The following is a 19,060-nucleotide window of genomic DNA, read 5'->3' on the forward strand; positions in this document are numbered from 1 at the left end:
CCAAAGTTTTTAAGGTAAGCAGGTTTTGGCCGCTTCGACCCCATTTTAGATTTATTTTTGTCCTTACTTTTCCAATGTTTTCAACCTTCTCCCCATTCTTAAACTACTGATAACACAATCATGCTTTCCTTATTGCCTCATCCATTGTCTCGGGATTATCACACTCTATCCTTTCTTTATAAGGGGTTGGTAAGTAGTTCACAAATCGTTGTACCTTGGCTTTCTCTTCTTCGATATAGGGAACATATCACAACAAATTGGCGAATTTAGACACAAAATCACCCATAGTTAACTGTCCTAGCCTTAACTCATGAAATTCCTTGGCACAATCAACATAATATTGTTCATTCAGATATCGAGATTTAAACTATTTATGGAATTCCTCCCAAGAAATTGTATTTTCCTCTAATGTATGCACACTTTTGGCCTCTTCCCACCAAAAAGAAGCTCAACATTGTAGCTGATAAATGGCCAATATGGCCTTTAAGTTACTTTCATACTCATAAACCTGAAAATATTTTTTTATGTTGAGAATTCATGCTACGTCCTCCTTTTCGCCATCAAAAGTAGAGGACTTTATTTTTCTGAATTCCCCCTGTAGCCTCACTTTGTTCTTTCGCTTATGTTTTTTGGATAAGTTATATATGAATCACCTCCGCTATCAAACTTCTCTGATTCTATCCCCACATTTTTCCTTTTTGGTGCTTCCGCCTCGATGGTTCTATGGCTAGATTTTTTTATTAATTCTCTTATCATCCTTTCATGTTGCTTACTAGCCTTTAATAAGCGTTCATTGTTGCTTTGGAGGTGAATCAACCCTTGTTGCAAATTTCTAATAATATCCAACTGATATTTTGGTGTGGTACTTCCATTTCCCAACTCAACATATAATTCTTCTCCTGCAGTTATAAATGGAGGGACATCCTTTTCAAGTTTGTAGTAGCCTACTTCACTTGAATACCTTTGATTCAAACATAACTAGGTATTAGTACTGCATCACCTAATTTATTTTTCAATTTTGTACATTTCTAAGTATAACCGTGGTGGTTACTTAAAGCCCCATTTTGAACTTGGGCTCTAATACCATATGTCATGTTCCTCATTTATACCATAATTTTATTTTATTTTTGTTATGTTTAATACGTTAGGGGTTTATTCTCTTGCCTCATGAGCGAGCTCTTCACACACTCAAAGCTATGATGATTCCCAATTTTAAACTATACAAGATGACTTATGGCCTTCAAAATTGTATCATGAGGGTTAACTCATAACAAAACAATTTGTAAAATTTGTTATTCTATTTTCCTAAGTTATCTACTTGATAACATAGGAAATAATGATATTTTATTACTTGGGAGGTGTCCACACTATAAAGGTTCTTTGACATGGCATTTGTATAAAATTTATGGTAAATTTTGGTGGCCTGGTAATTTTAGCCTCCATATTCGACTCAATGGACGCAATGACTTCATGTTCATATGGTGATCACGTTACTGTTAGCACATGGATTTCTGTGAATTGTGGATATTGACTTGGCTAATCCAAGCGTGGAAAAACCTTCTCGCAACCCTAATTTTACCACTTTGTGTTGTCTCCTTGCTCATTTTCTCTTTGGCGATTTTTGCAACGGTGTCAATTTTACTAGCCATGGCTGTGAGGTTTTCTAGTTATACTGACATCTGTGTTTGGTGGTAAATTGTTTCACCATCAAGGTTTAAGGTAAGACTCTGTGGTAGAGACATTTCTTCCAAAATACTGCTCCTTTCTCAGCAACTCATCCTTCTTTTGGTAAGATTAGGCATCCTTTCACATTGTTTTCTTTAGGTGTTAGCCCCAAATATCTAAATTACTAGTATTGAATCTTTACTTCTTGATTTTCAGTTTCCAGACATGCTCCAACATCCTAAATTTAGCCAAATTTTGGTGCCTTCATAGAGTACGAACAAACTCCTAGTGGTACTACTCAATCAAATTTTCTCAGGTAAGAACTTCTTTTGGTTTGCTTTTTTTTTTCTCTTCTTCAACGAATAGGAGTGTACTCTTCTTTCCTCCTATACTTTGTATTAAGTTGGTTATTAGGGTGTTAGTCCACCCTTTTTAATTTAATTGTTTCTATATATTTAGAACCCATGGAGCCCTTATTCATATATGTGTAATTGTTTCAGATCCTGTTGAAATAATGTTCCTTCCTGCAAGGAACCACATGTATCCATATTAAGGGTTTTTATTTGTTCCACTTTCTTGGTTATTAAAGGTTCTGTCAGGTGTATAGCTTCACGACCATCCTAGACTGTAATGAAGCCATGATTTATTATGCAGGAGGATAAATGTGGGCCAACTCATGGCTACAGGTGAGAAGTCATCGTTTGCATAAGTATTTTCATTATGGTGTTATGACCTATCTCTAGACTGATACTTATTCCATGCTATGTCTTTCCTGTTTCACTTTCATGGGTACAGGTAAGAGTGTTGTGCGTAAACCTATTTCTAGTGTTATACCTTAGAGAGGCATCTCTTGTTATTAATTCCACTCTCTATGTTTTCCAGGTCAGTGTCCATTAAGTCACTCATAGACCTACTCTTATCATCTTTGTAACGGGTGGTGTCTGGTTATAATTGTGTCAATGATTGTTGCTACATCATAGAACTGTTGAACAATATTTAATGTCAGCAAAATACTCCTCATTCCGTGATGTTTTTCTTGTAAAGGCTTTTGGCCCGAAGTGAACAAATTATATATATATATATATATATATATATATATATATATATATATATATATATATATATATATATATATATATATGATACCTATGGGTCATAATATAACACTATCGTCGCACTAAAATGTAATTTATTCGTTGTTATGGTGTGTTCTGTTTAATGTACAGAATTAGTCATCCATCATTTTGATTGTAACATAATGAATCTTTCTCTAGTATATTTTTTTATTATAAGGATAAAATGTGTATTTATTCCTTGAAGTGTTACATACGCCTTTATTAGAAGTGTTATCTTTGTGGTCCATATAATTCCTCTGTATACCATGTTTCTTCCTTCCCTTCATCACTGTTACACTCATGTTATTTGTTGGATTATCGATTCCAGAAATACATCTATGATGGTTAGTTATTTAGCATTTATATCTTTTATCAACCTATATATAGGTACATTAGGGTGTGTATCGGTATCGGTAATTTCACCGGACCTAATCATGATATAAAATCCTAGATAAATGGGTTTCAAGAAGACATTCTATGTTGTTATTATATGCCTTACCTTCCTTCCAATTAGGATAGGTAGTCAAGTGATAATTGATAGTAGTACTATTACCCAACCCACCCCGTCTAGTAAGGTTGTTCTAGAAAACTAAATGGTGCTTAAAGTGTTTGCTTCCTAACAATACTATATAGATTCAGGAAGGTTGGATAGGTATTACCTAAGTAGCTTTTGGCTTGGAATATTACAACTACTCTATGATCACTGCAATGTTAACCCGTGTATTGTAGAATAATGTTTACATTTTAATATTTCTACATTATGGTTTGATTGTAACACCATTTCTTATATAACTCTTTCCTCCTTGCTGAATTTCTATCTTTGTACCAGTCCAGACCTGAATCCACTATTGTTGGTGAAGGTATATAAATATATACCAAGAGGGAATTGTATTTATTTTTCTGATTTATATTTTTCTTTAAGAATTTACATGATAAATATATTGAATTCAAAATCGCATAACAATTAATTAAGGATAATTGAACATCCTTACTCTCGAATAGATTTAACTTCCAGCAATAGAGAATCATAAAATGTTTCTAAGTTTATATTTCTATAATTAGTTCCCCTCCCTGGTAACCATTGCCTAGATGTTCACAAAGGCATTATGGTGACACACCCTTATGGTGCACATATCTTCCTTTTTTTTAATTGGAACAATTTTTATGTGAATAATTGCCCATATATAGCACATATTAATAGTTTGTACGTGAGAAATTCAACCATGTGTTGTTTCCTATTTTTTCTATCACTCTCAAATTTTGAGGGAAACAGTTCAACTTCTGTTACCCTAATCTTTGAAATATTATATTCATTTTAACTTAACATTTATGGAAGCTTCCTTCCCTTAAGAGGAAAATCTCAGTTGGGAGTGTATCAGTAAGTATAGAAATACATTCAGCTCCCAACATATCTACCTTCTTCCCCACCACATAAAATATAGGAATTTATAACAGAATAGGTTATCAATCCCTACAAGAAAAACAATATAGACTTATCTCAACATGTTCTTATCATATTATGACTAAGATTTTAAATAGAAAAAATATTAAACGATACTCATAAATTATTTGCATGTATTCATTCTAACAATTGGATACATATAATTTCATTAACCAATGAAATTGAATAGAGCCATATTAAAAAATGAATGTAAACAAATTCCTAACCATGTTTTCTACTTGAATCACACTTGGGAAACACCTTTCCTCCCAACCATAAACTTAATCCACTAGTTCCCACCCTGCACCGAGATATGCTTGCCCCCGGAGTCAACAACCTCACTGATTCGGAGATCATGTATTTTATAAAATTTCTTCCCTAGTATATTTTTCCTTAGTAGCATCCCTCTTTGTTGGGTCTGCCAAATCCACTTGCCTAGGATTTCTTTCATTTCTTTTTCGAAAAAGGTGTTTTTACTTTTTCTTTAAAGCCCTCCATTCTCTCTTCTGACGATTTATTTCGCTCATACTTAGCGTCTTTCTCGAGAAAATAGATTTAATAAATCTTTCTCTTCCATCTCATTAATATTAAATATTGTCTCCTAAGGATTTTTAGGAGTCATTTTATGGAAGATTTATTTTGATCTCAAGCATCAATTATGGTTTCCAAATTTGGCAAGAATCTATATACTCTAGTGTTTCTTACCCAAGTAGTTTCCAATTTTTCATTTATTAATAAAATTTTATTTATTATATCATAGTGACTTTACTGTTCACATTCATTTTAACCCAACATGGATTTTCAGCCATCAATTCTAAAAATAGTTCATTCTAAATATAACAAGACAATAACATAAGAACAAAGGGGTATTACATAACATAATTATTTAAAACATAACACACACACACACACACACACATATGTTCATGTTTCGACAATGCATCGTTGATATATAAATTAAATCTATCTTGAAAAGTGCATTTGGTTTAGTAAATAAAAGCATTTATACTCAAGATTCTAATTTGTACCATATTGTTTCATTATGCAGTGTGTTGTACAAGAATCATTGTCTTCGTGTGCTTCTACCTAGTATATGTCATGTGTCAAAGTCAAACATTAAGAATGTAAAGTTTATTGTACTATTTGGTTCGCAATGAAATTTTATTAATTTTTCAAATAGGTTTATTTCAAATTTTTACATATATATTTACATATTTATGCACTATGAATAAAATGCATTATTTAGAAACAAGAAAAAGTGTGAGGGTAGATTTTATCACTTCTTTCGATTGTGTTTATATGGAACTCAATGTACTTTAGTTGATAAGTTATCAAAAAATTGACTCTCAAGTTCAGGAATTCAGTTTAAATTATTTTGCGTGAGTTTAGAATTGGTTTTTTTATCAACATTTTTTTCTTGGATTATTTTATATGTATTATATGTAATATGTGGATGCATCCCATATACGCGCCCCAACTGTAGGCCATCATAGTGTGAAATGTTTCGTTATACGTGGTTGGGCTTTTGATAGATCATGTAGCCCACTAAGAGTTCATGTTCCCATTGTAGAGCCTTCCTCTTACGGCAGTCAGAGTGTCAGAGGTAGTGTTTTTGTCTCTATTTATGACCATTCTACATCTAGTGGACCTTCTTCACCCATTTTAGGTAAACCTCCTTCATTTTTAAATTGTCTTTAAACTTTATGTGTTTATGCCTTGAAATTATCTTTAATTTTTATTCCTTTTTCAACTGATGTGTTTGAATTTAATGTATATGTTTTTTCCCCTTGGAAAAATCGTAATTTTATTCATAAGACAAAATTACATGTTGTAGATGCTAAAAAGCATATGCATATGGTCTGTTTTTGTTTTCATAGAAAACAAACAACAACAAAAAAATAAAAAAATAAAATACTATTCTTTTCTCCCTTTCTTTTTCTCCACCTTTCGCCAACCTCCAGTGTTGGGGGTGGTTGTTACAATGGATAGCTGATTTTCATTTGTATTTATGGGAGAGTCTTTGTCAGAATCAAATCCTTCTGATCCATGAGTTCGCTTGTTGCCAGATATTTCCATTCCTGTTGGCTGGGATTCTTGTTGCTGCAAAGGGTTACTGGGGTCTTTCTCTTCCTTTAGTGTGTTGTTCTGGACTTTTTGAACATCCATTTCTGCTTTATATTCTGTTGTCTCTGTTGTGTCTGCTTCTTCATCCAAGGGGGTTGTATATTTCCATCCTTTTGGCTTTCTCTGTTGCTTCTTGTTCCATTTGGGGATTTGTTTTGCTTGTGGATAGGCACTATGGAGATGGCCTATTTATAGACATCCACGACATCAGAACGCTGTATTTTCGTAATTTAAAGGTTGAGTCCACTGTGTATTATTGAAATTCAATGTTACATTGTCTAGTAGTCCCTGGCTAAGATCTACTTCAATGCATATCCTCGCAAAAGAAAATATTCCCCTTGTAAGTATGTCCCCGTCAATCTTTAGGAACTTTCCCAATGTATTCCCTATGGCTATTAAAACATTATGATCCTAGAACTGTAATGGAAGGTTGTGTAGCCTGACCCAAACTGGCATCTTTGGTACCACCATTGTGTTGGCATCGAATTCTGGAAACCAAGGGGTCATGAAGAGCCCTGCATTGCCCCAGAACCATGGTCCCTTATTGAGGATGTGTTCCCATTCCTGTTCTATTTTGAATCTGACTATAAAAAACCCCTTGGGGCATAAGTATATTTCACAATTTAGTGACCATGCAGCATATATCCATGGGTGTAAAACATCAGATTTAGTCCAAAATCCATTAAATCTACATATAACTGATTTGTAATAGAGATATGAGTACAGATCATTTACCTCAGGCATTGCGATGGTGTGAGTAGGATTCTCAGGTTTTTGTTCTACAATGTAGGGCCCCGGTAGCTCAGGCAGTGTTGTTGGTTTGGTTTGTGCTTTTTCCTTACCTTTGACTACATCCTTAAAAGAGCCTGTGCTCTTTGAGCTAGTTCTAGAGCATCCACCCCGTAGACGCAAATTGATTATGATGGTTGAGTCTGTGGCAATGCCATAATCCTAAAGTGTGTAGTTATCCTGTAAATTGAGACCTGAGTAGATCATATTTTTCCTGCATGCTGGTATACCAAGGTGGTTCTGTATTTTATACCTTAGATCCTAGATCCTCCTCCCCTTCCAGATCCTCCAACAAATATGCCTACCTTCCAGCGTTTTGATGAAAATTTGTATCAGATCCACCTTGGTAGAGTGTGGATCTATCTAAGAAAGGGCTCGATCTGTCACCCAGGTGTCTAGATCTCACGAATCTAGGCATATCAGGTCTCTATCTGGTTCTCACTTCGCTATATCTGGGCTATCTGATGGATCTTCTAGCCTTGCGACATTCAATATTGTGTCATTTTTCAATGGAGGGTTGATTTCTATCAAATTTGTCCCCACTCTTTCTTTGTCGCTAACCTCCGCTAGTTCCTTCCTATCATCGAGCTGTGGGAATACTCGGGCCTAAAAAGATTTATTTAGATCTGACCATTTCAGGGGACAATCTGCTACGTAGATTTCCGGTTGACAGGGGTTTGACCATATAAGAGCCCAAACTGTTGCAATGTGCACCAGATCTGGGGTGTGATTTCGAATCCCAAAGAAAACAACCAAGTCCATCCACACATGGTTCGACATCCCCAAGAAATTTGCCTGTTCCATATTTTCATGATCCATATGTCAGAGCAACTTGATTTGCCAAAGAGTTCACTTTGCATCTATGCGATTGTCAAAGGCATTGGCTATCTTCTTGATGGAAAATTTCTCTTTTGTCTCAGAGTTCATTGCAGATCAGACGACTCCGTAAGCTCCTTTCCCAGTAGGCAGCAGAGGTGGTTTGTACTTGGCTATGACTTCGAAAATATTCCCAAAGATATTATACTGCACGAAGCAGCTGCCATGACTGAGTACAACAGGGATGTTGTCCATGGGATTCAACTCGATAGCCTGAGACACATAAGATATGAGCGTGTCTGTCTATTGAATTGGAGCTGTTGCGGCCTCCATCGCTGAAAACTGAGGGGAAAAGAGCCAAAGGTCATAATTCAATGTATATGTTATTATGCTTCTAGTTTGTTAATTATATATATGTTAAATTATGTTTATGATTTACAGGTCCTTAGTAGGCCGACGCTGAGGATCAGAGTGTAACATCAATCCCTTCTTGGGATGATGCTACAACACATATCACACTAGAGAATTTTACAACCCATTATACACAAATCACAATATCCCTACCAATTCACTGACTCATCTTGCATCGTCTTTGATTCTGGATAGCATGACTAGGTTGATCGATACATATTCGAGCTCAGGCCCACACAACCACATATTATAGTTCATACATAGGGTCAAGAGGCATGAGGTTAGAGGCCCAAATTCTTGGTAGGTGGTGAAAGAGGCCACCAAGGACGTTGATGTTTAGGGGGAGTTGTTTGACATCCCTCCAAATCTCGATACTAGACATAAAGGTCTGATCCCATTGAAATATTTTAGTAATGTTAATGCAACGCCTTTAATGTATGATAGATTCATTGGAGCTTGGGGCAAGTTCCCCAACCACGACCAGGTCACCATTTATTTTGTTAAACATTTATATCTGTAGTTTTTGTTACATATGAGGCTAGAGTACAATGATACAAAATCTCATTTTTATGGTATCAATACGAGACATATCTATGAGCGCGAGGGGGCTCATAGGAACCCTGGACATGTACTACCACCACTAAGATTCTTGTGACTACTTTCTCTGAGCTTGGTATTACCTTGAGAGCCAGAGGAGTTGTCACAGCTCAGTGGTGAGGTGCGAGAGACTATTGTTGACAACATGCAGGCATCATTGGCTAGTGTGCATGTTGCATTACATGGAGATATTATGAGACCACCACCACTTACTCATGACCCACCAATGCCCTTATATCATGATGCATTTCTCGTGATTTTACCCTTTAATAAACTTTTGACACATACACATATGTATCATGATGCCATTCATGAGACTTGGATGGTGCATGGCCTATGTAACACAGACCTGGTACATATATATACAAAATATTTGACTCTTATGTCAAATTATGCATAATTATTTACATTAAAATTTCTAGTTCGTATTAGATTGCATAGTTTATATTAATAAGTTCATGATAAAATGTAAACATGTTCCAACTACATGGATGAGCTTACGAGGTCATCTGAGGGGGAAGTTGATCAACCAGGGCATCCTTGGCCATAGCACATTTCCATGGATTCTCCTCCACCTCAACCTCCACCTTATATGTTAAAACATTTTCTTTTTTTAAGTTGCATAAATATGCTAATTAATTGTATCATCCATGGGTTAAAAGTTCATGTAATAAAAGTTAATAAAGGAAAAATAAGACCAAGGTAAAGGGACACTTATCCAAAGTTGAATGTTGGGAAAAATATCCAGGTGGGCATCACTCGTTGTGTATTGTGGCTAATGGGGAATTGGAAAAGGTAATGACAAAGGATTTGAAAGGAAAAAAGGTATTATTGTAATTTTGTTTATGAAAATAAAGGAAAATAGTAGAAAATGGAGGTGAATAGTCACAAGTTGCATGCAAGGAGAAAATTGAAGGAAAAATTAAGAAATTAGAGACATCAATAATAAAAAGACATCAAAAGCATCAGTTTGTAGACTTTTTTCAGTTCATTTTCATAATTGGTTTCAGAGAAGAGACGAGCACCAAGAGGAGAACGAAAGAAAGCAAGCAAAGGAAGGACAAGTAAGGATAATGAAAGAAAACGAAAGCAAGGATCAAGCAAGGAAAGGTTGGATGAAGCAACTTCAACTGGAATACTTGCACATAACAGGTTGCATGTATGATTTCCTAGATGGTTTTGACATTCCTAGTATGTGCATGTGTGTAATTTGTTTCATTGTTGTTGGTGACATGGATTTCTCTAGGTTTTAACAATGGTTTTAGCCTTGCCTTGTAATTTTGGAATATGCATGGTGTGATGGGATTCTTTCTTGGTTGAGTTTTGGATTGTCGGGAGGTTTTGGATCCAAGTGATGTAGTCTTAGGTATATCCCAAGAGTTTGGTGTGGAGATGGTTTTCTCGCGGAAGCCCTCAACAGGTGAGTAGAGATAGGAAAATTCCTTAAGGGATCATGAAGGAATTATGAGGCATCCAAGCTCGATTTGGTTTTGTGATATCAAAGCTAGTTTGGGTGAGATCACAATATGGTGAGGATGAATGTTGTTTAACCTTTCGATTCCATTGGTTGTTTAGGGATTGGTTTATCCTATGAGATTCCACATTCATGCTTGGAATATGGCATGGGGGTGATTGGTTCAAAGAAGTATTTGGTTAAGCCCAATCTATGGTCGGGTGTTACATGGAAGTCCTTGACTTGGTTGGATTTTGCATATGGTTAATAAGAGTTAAGTTTCTTTTGTCTTTGATAAGTAAATGTACTTGCTATTATGTGGATTTAATGGATGTTCTATCATTGTTATCTATCTGGTTATATGCTGGTTATAAGCATGGTTATATGACATACATAAGTATGAATCTTATCACATTCCATTCAATAAATGTCTAGTTAATGAATACATGACCTAATTGGTGTTATCAGAACTATTGTGACAAGGCATAAACCCTTCTTGTTAAGCTTCAGATAAGTTTTCAAATCCTTATGTTCGAATATGCATTCATGAGCTATAGGTTGCATGTTCATCATGTGTTTGATAGAATGTCATTCCTGGTTGGGAGAGGTGAGGTCAAGTCCTAGATTAAGTTGTGGTTTGGAAGCACTATTTCTATGTGATTCATCATCTCTGGAAGTTTCAGTGAGTTATGGGCAGGGACCTGAGTCTTGGCCCTGAAAAAGTGGCTCAGAATTCGGGGTCACCAGCATAGAACAGACTGAAAAATATAGATTCGTTTGGAAGCAAGCCTATGGGAGTGAATAGAGTGTTACAGTTGCTTGGAGGTCTTGGAAAGGGATTGGCTGAGACTCTAGGTGAGTGAAGTAGAAAGTATAACTGAGGGGCTGGACACTTTGAGGGGTTGGGTTTCTCCTTGAGGTCATGTGGCACCCGAGGGAGGTCAGAAAAGTCTCAAATTGTCGACTCCATTTCTTGAAGGTCATATAGGAGGTTTATCACAGTGACCCTCAATTCATGTTTACCCTAGGAAAACCGTTGAAAGTGGGTAAACGTGGGAAGAGGTGGTTACAAGGTGGTATCAGAGTGGGTTGTACTACCTTGGGGTAAAATATGATGTTTGTCAATGTTATGGCTGTCATGCATAGGGTCATGGTATATAGTTGGGATGGTCATGCATTGTGTTGTTATATTGATATGATTATTATTATACATGTATCATGCTAATGTGGACTGATTTTGCAGATGCGATAAGCCTCCCCTAAAAGTCATGAGGTATGGTTTTGATTTCGGTATCTATTTGGTTTATCTGACATGGCCTACTTGTATGAAGAAGAGAAATCATAGATAAAGAGAAAAATGGTAGACTACAGTTCATGTGGCTCTCCCTATAGAACATTTGGGAACAAGGAGATGAGTATTCTCCTTATACAACATATACATTGAGGAATTTGAGGGTAGAGATAAAAAGTTGCAAAGTAGACAATGGCAGGTTGGTTGAGGCTTAAGAAATACTTTCAAGGGCTCGGGAAAAATAGTTAGAAGTCAATGCATCAATTCTTCAGAGCTTGCTAGAATTATAGAAATAGGTATAGTTGAGGATCATTCCAGTTAAGGAAGAGAAAACTAATGGAGCCTATGGTAGCAGGTCTCAGTCTAGATACAAGTTGGATAAAGGGGATACAGTCAAAGGAGGTATATCACTTGATACACATGAGAGGAGTATTGGTATGTATGGACATCATTATAGTTCCTCATCCAAGAGACGTTATCATCATCATCACTGTCATCATCCTTATAGGACGATTGAGTACTTTCCAGAGTCGTTCAAGAAAGTGAAGCCTCCTACATTCAATGGAGGGACGAAGAAGTCAAAAGATGTAGAGGCATGGTTGCTTGGGATGAAGAAATTATTCATATTGAATAACTATTCAGAGAACATGAAAGACAAGATAACCACCTTCAGTTTCAAAGGGAAAGAATATATTTCATGGGAAGATGTGAAGAATATTAAGGGAATTCAGGAAGAAGATTTGATTTGGGATGATCTCGAGAGACACTTTAAGAAGAAGTACATATCAAAGAGTTACTATGATGGTAGAGCTAAGGATGTCTATGAGCTGCATATGGGTTCTCTGATAAATGATGAGTACACTAGCAGGTTCCTGGAGTTGGTGAGGTATGTGCCTTACCTCAAGGATGAGAAGGCTAAGCTTTAGAGATTCATCAATGGGTTTCCAGTAGCATATAGAGACCGGATTCAGTTTGATGAACCTAGATCATTGGAAGAGGCCATTCGGAAGTTGAAACATTATTATGAGCAGTTAAGAAGAAAATTTTGCGTAAGCGTGATTTGAAAGGAAATGAGAAAATAAAAGGATGTGACCACCAAAGTGGGGAAGACCTCAAGGTCCATGTGAGAAACAAAATGTTTCTCCTTACAAGAACTTCAATGCATTTGAGAAGGGACATGGGTGAAAAAATGGAGAGAACCAAACTAGAGGTGATGGTAGGTGATCCAGGTGTCTCTACAAACACACACAAGACAAAGAGGACTGATGGAAGTTCAAAAGTAAAAGTGCTCAGAAGTTTCTTGAACTAGGTTAAGGTTGTAGATATCGTTGTCCTGAACGAAATGATGCGAACGGTTCGTCAAACCGAGTCTAGTTCAGGGTTGACTTGCTGACTGGGCAATGTTAAGGAGGAGTAATTTTGGACAATACCTAGCCACTAGATTCCATCCAGCTCCAGCCGGATTCTAAGCGAATTTTTCGCTTCCTTAAAAGCACTCCTTCGACCTATTTTCAAATATTTCAAAAAAAGAATATATAAATTGTTGGAGGGCGAGCCATGATCTCTGCCCTCCCCAACCGCATAACCAATATGTGTTATTAATGGCAGGGTTGGGGACATGACCCCACCAACCCACCCAACTGAAACCAAATTTATTTTAAAAATGTTTTATGTGTAAAAAAAGGAGGAGGTGGGGTTTGACCGCCTGACCTCCTCCCTATTAAACAGATCCATAACCACTTTGCTCAACGGAATTCTTGGGTAATCTGCCCTCAATTTTTTTTATAAACCTCATTTGCACGTAGTTTGGGGTAGATGGAGGAACCAGGAGTGGGCATGGATTTCGAGGCGGAGGAAGGCAATGCACGCAGTTCGAGGCAACATTTTGTTGGAGGGCTGAATTTTCACTTTCTCAGATTTTGACAAATTTTATATGGTTTCAGCACTTCTCGACACCACAAACGTAATGGCACTGTCCATTTCTCCATCAAATTTCTGCATTTTCGGCATTTTTTAGTATGGAGGTGGAACCATGACTACTGCAGAAACAGGGAGTGGAACCATGATCCTTGAAATTTTCCCAAGGAGGTAATTTTTCTCCATGTTGGAATATAGTCAAGTTTATAGTCATTTTTCACAGTTTTCCATAGGGATTGCAATGGCGAGGTCAGATCCACCTTTTTAGTTGCAAATTTCTAGTCCACGCTTGGAGAAGAATCTTTCAAGAATCTAGGGGGAATCTAAAAGATTCCTTTAGCCCCAGATTCTCAATTTCTCAGAATTCAAAAATTGGACAACCAATTTTTCACTATTCAACACAATAAATCTAATGGTGTGTTCAAATTTCTCATTTTCTCATTTCATTTTTCAGCCACTTTTCTAAGTGGAATGCAGGTGTCAGCATTCATGTGCGAGCAGGCATGTTCGTGTAATTCGATGCCGTGAGATCGATGGCACAAACGGCTTCAACAATTTAACATCTGCTTCTTCAGATGACCCTTAGCTATGAGGTATATGCAGTGTGTTCATGAACCCATTTTGCTATGCATTGTGCTGCACAGATCCATGTTTGATGTTGATGAGGGATCTTGTTGATTACTTGTTTTCATGATTCCTACTTGATGTGGTGCGGAATCGTCTATGTGATGTACTTGCTATCATTATTTGTCATGTTATGTCTTGAGATCCCTTTGTTGTATGTTGATGGGATACTCATGTTTTCGTCATGCATGTTTGCATTGAGATCCCTTTTATGCCATGTTGGTGGGATGCTCATCGTGCATGAGTTTGTGTCATACTGATAGGAGTCCTTTTGATTGAGAGTTCCTGTAGTGGAACAACTCTTGGAGCCACTCTTGCATGAGGGCATTTTCCTTGTATGATAGTGTCATCACCTCTATGTACATCATCACTATTGACAACACTTAATGCAGCGACCTACACCATCTTAACTGTGGGGCCCAGAGACGTAGTCCCTCTTGGAAGAGCTCCATTATCAGCGGCTTATGTTTTTATGTTGCTGATGATTGACATGTTCCTCTTCTTTACAACATGCATATGTGTTCATTTATGTTCTTTTAAAAATAAATTTAATACATCATGAAAGTAAAATGTCTTGGAAGGGTCCTTTGTCGCACTCGGACATGGATCAGTAGGGGATTGTTGCAGTGTTGGATATGTGGTAAAGATCATCACAAGAATGATTATCCATTGTACCAGGGTGGTAGGCCTTAGATATACAGCGTTGAGGAGGCGTGGACAGTTGGGGATGTTGGTTATGACTCATAGCATTCCTGATATTTATGCAATTATAGACAATAAGTAGGCATTTCATTAGGCATCCATTATTGAGATGGAAGGTAAGATTTGTGGTCAAGTTGTTTCTATTTTGATTGACCTTGGATCTAACTATAGTTATGTTAATCCTGACTTGGTGGATAAGTATGGTTTGAGAAGAGAAGTGCATGCAAATTCTTGGTTGGTGTAGTTGGATATAGGTACTAAGAAGAGAGTTCATCACTGGGTAAGATCTTGTGCATTTGTGTTGAATGGTATACCTATAGTATCACATCTGAATGTATTGCCAGTAGGATCATATAGTGTGCTTTTGGTGTTGGGTGTGGAGCCTAATTATCTTCTTTATTCAAAGGTATCACCGCATTGGACCCTAGCTCATAATGTGGTGGCAACGCCGCCCGTAATATTTACGTTGCAAGGGGGGTCTAGGGAGGGGGCGACTGTGACTTTTGGGAGCCCCCCCTGCCAGGGGTATCGGGGGCAATGCCCCCGAAGCTAAAAATAGATGTAAAATTGCCTTGTAAAATGTTGTAATTTCGTAGTCAATCTGAGCCGTTCATTAGGCAGCTATCTGACGGTAGAAGTTATGTCTAATTTAGGGTTTTTTGCCCCAGAAGGAAACCCCTCACTATATATGAGGGAATTGTATTGCATCTATGTAGATCTGTATTCTGAGTGAGAAAGAGAGAGGAGATTGTGTGAGAGCGAAGAGGGAATTACACCGGATTTACTGTAGGTTGTATCTCTTCAGTTTGTTGGATAATATAAAAGGAAGGACTCGCTGTTTCTCCATGGACGTAGCCTAAATTGGGTGAACCACGTATATCTCTGTCTCTCTTGTTTTATGTGTTTTTTGTGTTTGTATTTCTACAATATATTTTATGTGTTCCGTTGCTCTGTAATATATATTTTTTCTAACAACTGGTATCAGAGCTGAAGGTCTATTTGGCTAATAAACTTGCAGGAGAGAAGGATTCCTTGTTCGAGTGGGAGTAATGGCAGAAGATGGTAGGTTTAGGGTCAAAAAATTTAACAGCCAAAACTACCAGCTGTGGAAGATGCAAATGGAAGATTATTTGTACTAGAAAGATCTGTACCAACCATTGAGCGGAAAGGAAAAGAAGTTGACGAGTATGACAGACAAAAAATTGGATATTCTTGACAGAAAGGCACTTAGAACAATACAGTTATTCCTAGAAGTGTTAGTAGTCTTTAATATTTCAAAGGAAACGACAACAGAGGGTTTAATGTCGATATTGGCCAAACTATATGAAAAACCCTTGGCCTCAAATAAGGTATTTCTTATGAAGCGCTTATTTAATATGAAGATGTCAGAAGGTGGATCTGTTGCTGATCATTTAAATGAATTTAATACAGTTACCAGCCAGTTAAGTTATGTAGGGGTAACTTTTGATGATGAATTTAGGGCTCTGTTATTTCTATGCTCATTTCCAGAAAGTTGGAATGGTTTAGTTATGGCCATTAGTAACTCTATCTCTGGATCTATTACTTTAAAGTTTGATGATGTTGTCGGTGCAATCCTTAGTGAGGAAATGTGATGGAAAAGCTTTGGTTAGACATCAGGTAATGCTTTGACTACAGAGACTATGGAAAGAAAAATGGAAACAGGAAAGAGCCCTGGATATCGCAATAAGCCAAGAAAAGGTAGATCCAAGTCCAGATCGGGGATAGTGTGCTGGAAATGTGGGAAGAAAGGACACCTAAAGAAAGATTGCAAGTCTCAGAAGGGAAAAGAAGGAGACGCACAACAAGAAAATAATCATAAAGCGAATGTAACAGGTGATGTGTTTTAAGATGCTTTGGTTCTTTCATTAGAAAATATTATTGATGCCTAGGTGGTAGATTCAGGGGCCTCATTCCATGCCACACTTGATAGGAAACATTTTAATGATTATGTTCAAGGAGATTTTGGACAGGTTCGATTAGGTGATGATAAAACCTATAAAATCATTGGAATGGGTATAGTTTTCATAAAAACACAGAATGGAAATCAATGGCTATTGAAGGAGGTAAGGCATGGTCCAGATCTGAAGAAAAATATGAGTTCAACAGGGCAGTTGGGAGGTGAAGGTTGTGTAATTACTTTCATAGGTAAAACCTGGAAGGTCACTAAAGAAGCCCTGGTAATAGCAAAAGGAGAAAACGTTGGTACATTGTGTTAGAGCCTAGATCGACCTCAGGCTAAAGGGAGGCAATCTTAGGATACCCACAAACCAAGCTTAACCGGTAGCTAGCCCTACCAAGTCAGGGGAGGGCCCTCTCCTTGTCAATCTCAATTGAGATGACTGAATTGAATATGGATTTTAGGCTAGGTATAGTAGCTCTAGGGTTTTTTGGTTGATTTTGATGGTTTTGTTGCTGGAGAAAATGGAGCAGGGAGCTTTGGGTTTGGGAAATCAACTTAGAAATGCAGGGTGTTCTATGGGGCGAGGTAGGCAGGTGTTATAGCACTTGGAATTGAGTGAGATGATAGGTCTAAGACTGGTGAGGGGCTGAGGAGGGCATGAAGATCATGAGTTCTCTTCAAACAGTGGAAAACATCAAAAACTAAATGAATTCCCAAGTTAGAGCACTATAACCAATATTTTCCACCTATCTATCTTTATTTCATTTAATTAGAAGAATGAATAAGATTGTGGCACAGATAGCACATGGGAAAAACTAATTATAGAAGAAGAAACAATGCGAAAACACATTACCACAAGAATCCCACAAAAATAGCTGCAAATCCTCGTTTATTTCCTTGCCAAACTACTCATACAAGTGTACAATGAAGCTCAAAGAATCCACAAGAGACCAACCTTTACAAATGACTAAGAAAGTACATAATATAGGCATCAAACCACCTATGCTAACCATGAGGGGTCGAATCCATGAGAAAGTGGGTGGTTTCAACCATTTCTAAACTAAGAATAGGAACATAGGGAGTGGAATAACTTGCCTCTAAAACCATGGAAACTGATTCTTTCAACCCCAAACCACCTGAAAATGATGAATCTACCCTCTAGAGTAATTTTGCAATTACATTTACAAACCATAGCATCATTTGCATTCATATATTCATCCAAAATGAGAGCAAAATTCAAATGGTAGAAAAACTAGGTGAAATTTTGATTTTAGAGCAAAACTGGCAAATTCATCCTATGCGCAGCACCACTGATCCTATGCGCAGTGCTTTTTCCAAACCCGTTTTGGGGGCCTTCCCCTTAAAAAAATTGAGCCCAAGATGGCTTGTTGGAAAGGTTTACCTATCTAGTTTTTGGAACACCTTGAATTTCTGAATTTGGAGGTCATTTGTCCCCTCAAAAGTAGAATCTCCCAAGACTGCTTCCTGTGTGTCCCAAAGGTGGTAGAGAGGTCATTTTTTGATGGTTTCTTGGCGTTTAGGTGACCAAGTTGTACTCCAAATTTGATGAAACTTTCTAGGTTTGCTTATTTTTTCATGCTAAATCAAAAAATGAAAACCATTCTTCCAAAAAGTGCCACAGTCAAAAGCGCAACACCACTGCTATTGGGATTTCCTATGTTGCAAAATTCAAAATTTGAAAATTACAAAATTTTACCAAAATATCCCAAACTTGGCACAAGGCACCCTCATGCACTGCTTCGATGAGTTGATGAAGCATCAGCTAGGATTTCCAATTTATTTTGCTCCTTTTTGCTTCTCATAGCCTTCCTCAATCGTGCCTTAAGCTTCCTTATCCTTATATTGCATATTTTTCTCCGGGTCATATAGTGATAAGCCATGTGGCGAAGCATCTTTTTTTCTTTATTGGCCTTCTCAAGAAGCTTCTCAAGGTGTATGTTAACCATTTCTAACTAAGTTTCTCGATCATTCTCAATTTCTTGCTCAATGGAGGTCATCTTCACCTTTGCCTTCTTTGCCTCTTGTCGCTTCTCCTTAATCATTTGCAACTCCATGATAACTTGTTTATCAGTTAGTTGCTTGTTTTCTTGCTCAAGGTAATTTATGATCCACTTTTCCCACTCCAAATTGACTGAAAAGGCTTGAATGTTAGCCTCTTGTTTCTTGATGATGT

Source organism: Pinus tabuliformis, chromosome J (genome assembly GCF_031772625.1).
Source record: "Pinus tabuliformis cultivar Carrire ecotype Pingquan chromosome J, CPIR1, whole genome shotgun sequence".
In the NCBI taxonomy this organism is placed as follows: domain Eukaryota; kingdom Viridiplantae; phylum Streptophyta; class Pinopsida; order Pinales; family Pinaceae; genus Pinus; species Pinus tabuliformis.